The sequence below is a fragment of the Ambystoma mexicanum genome, chromosome 3q, assembly GCF_040938575.1.
Source record: "Ambystoma mexicanum isolate Mex_15411 chromosome 3q, UKY_AmexF1_1, whole genome shotgun sequence".
NCBI classification, from domain to species: domain Eukaryota; kingdom Metazoa; phylum Chordata; class Amphibia; order Caudata; family Ambystomatidae; genus Ambystoma; species Ambystoma mexicanum.
Window position 1 is genome coordinate 1139291124 of NC_090926.1, and position 2500 is coordinate 1139293623.

Here is a 2500-nt window from a genome sequence, read left to right on the forward strand (position 1 = left end):
TGCATTCAAAAGTCAGAATCTCTATGGTCTGGCCCAAGTTCCCTAAATGCCATTTCCCCTCCCTGCCAAGCTCAGACTAAGTGCCAGGGACAGATCTGTGCTAATAAACCTAGCAAGCGGCCAGGCAGCAGAGCCTCACCTTCACTAGGTTGCACTGGCTTCTGCCAGCTCCAAATTGAAACTGTTAACAGTGTCCTGTTTGGAAGCATGCCTGGGCAGGGGCTGTCTCTATGCAAATCGAGTTGCAGAGGCCTCCTGGGAGCCAATTTCGGCAGGCCATTTTGACAGGCTCCAGAGGAATAAATGGCCGCACGAGTGGTCCGGTAGTTAGTCTAAGCCATATGGCAAAGATTTGGGTGGTGGGCCTTCTGGGCATGTGGCCCTAAGCCTCAGAGGACCGCAGAATGGGTCCCTTCTGCCCAAATAGAGAGGTCTTGGCCGATCGGGGCCGAGAGGACAGGGGCCTCACCACCCTCTGACGGTCCTCCTGGGCGCCCTTCCTCTGCTCTCTGCTGTTGTGGCAGAAAGCTGTGCCTTCAGTCCCCTAGCTTGCACAGGGCAGCAAAAGACTGTACTTTCACTGTGTCGCAGGTAGGGGGCCTCTCCTGAATGCATCTGCCAAGGAAGGTCTAGAAGTGACACGAGAACCCTTGTGCTGACACACAAAAAAGGCTCGGCAGATAGCTTGCGTGCCAGTTGCTCCATCCTCTGTATCCACATGGACCCCTCCCAATATCTGCTGTAAAGATGCAGGCAAGGAAAAGCGCAGGATGGGCTTCTTACAGACGGAGGCGATGCCAGGCGTCGATGGCTCTAGCGGCAAATAGTGTCAGGGTGGAAATATAATCGTGGCCCCCACCCCTAACAGTCAGAGAGTCCTGGATGGGAGTCTTCCCAATGTCTGCTTTATCGTCCATCCTATAATCAACATGCATGTTTACATCTTGTTTTGGGGACATTTCCGAGCAAATTGCAAAATTGCAGCTCAGTTCAAACCGAGGCGTAGTCGGCAGGGTTCGAACCTGCGCGGGGAGACCCCAATGGATTTCGAGTCCATCGCCTTAACCACTCGGCCACGACTACCCATGAGAGTGAAACTCTCACTCGAAAGATCGTGCTGTGCTTACACAGAAGAGTCCTTAGTCTCTACCGCCTTGCCTCTAGATCTTGTCCTGTACTTTCCACCCTTCTCTCTCATCATGCACCGTTCTTTCTCCTCACAAGTTTCTTTTAAATGTACATATATGTTTGAAATTGCAAAACGAAACCCGTCAAAACGTACCAGTTTCTCTGCGTTGGCCTAAAGGATGAAGCCGCTTTTACTCCTAGGATCTTGCTTGAATAGCTCAAGTGCGCCGCAGCCTCCTTTAGTAATTGTATTATACTGCTATTTTAAGATTGTTTTCCACACCAGAAAAGAGTAAACAATAAAAGCGGGCGCTGCACCGTAGTCGGCAGGATTTGAACCTGCGCGGGGAAACCCCAATGGATTTCTAGTCCATCGCCTTAACCACTCGGCCACGACTACTCCTGAGCAAACCTGTTTCTACTATAAACTTAACACTTTAGCCACACACAATGTCTCCTCCGCCCCTTACTTTATGCCGCTCTGCACCGTTCCCTTTTGGCCCTCCCATGACCCTTGACAATGCATTCAAAAGTCAGAATCTCTATGGTCTGGCCCAAGTTCCCTAAATGCCATTTCCCCTCCCTGCCAAGCTCAGACTAAGTGCCAGGGACAGATCTGTGCTAATAAACCTAGCAAGCGTCCAGGCAGCAGAGCCTCACCTTCACTAGGTTGCACTGGCTTCTGCCAGCTCCAAATTGAAACTGTTAACAGTGTCCTGTTTGGAAGCATGCCTGGGCAGGGGCTGTCTCTATGCAAATCGAGTTGCAGAGGCCTCCTGGGAGCCAATTTCGGCAGGCCATTTTGACAGGCTCCAGAGGAATAAATGGCCGCACGAGTGGTCCGGTAGTTAGTCTAAGCCATATGGCAAAGATTTGGGTGGTGGGCCTTCTGGGCATGTGGCCCTAAGCCTCAGAGGACCGCAGAATGGGTCCCTTCTGCCCAAATAGAGAGGTCTTGGCCGATCGGGGCCGAGAGGACAGGGGCCTCACCACCCTCTGACGGTCCTCCTGGGCGCCCTTCCTCTGCTATCTGCTGTTGTGGCAGAAAGCTGTGCCTTCAGTCCCCTGGCTTGCACAGGGCAGCAAAAGACTGTACTTTCACTGGGTCGCAGGTAGGGGGCCTCTCCTGAATGCATCTGCCAAGGAAGGTCTAGAAGTGACACGAGAACCCTTGTGCTGACACACAAAAAAGGCTCGGCAGATAGCTTGCGTGCCAGTTGCTCCATCCTCTGTATCCACATGGACCCCTCCCAATATCTGCTGTAAAGATGCAGGCAAGGAAAAGCGCAGGATGGGCTTCTTACAGACGGAGGCGATGCCAGGCGTCGATGGCTCTAGCGGCAACTAGTGTCAGGGTGGAAATATAATCGTG

At 52.5% G+C, this 2500-nt stretch overlaps 2 non-coding genes across 2 annotated transcripts; both read right to left on the bottom strand.

Moving 5' to 3' along the window:
• Positions 1-1001: 1001 nt before the first annotated feature.
• On the bottom strand, positions 1002-1083 carry TRNAS-CGA (transfer RNA serine (anticodon CGA)). The gene has a single exon. It is a non-coding gene; the product is annotated as a tRNA-Ser (tRNA).
• A 363-nt stretch (positions 1084-1446) lies between these two features.
• TRNAS-AGA (transfer RNA serine (anticodon AGA)) lies at positions 1447-1528 on the bottom strand. The gene has a single exon. It is a non-coding gene; the product is annotated as a tRNA-Ser (tRNA).
• Between the last annotated feature and the right edge of the window lie 972 nt (positions 1529-2500).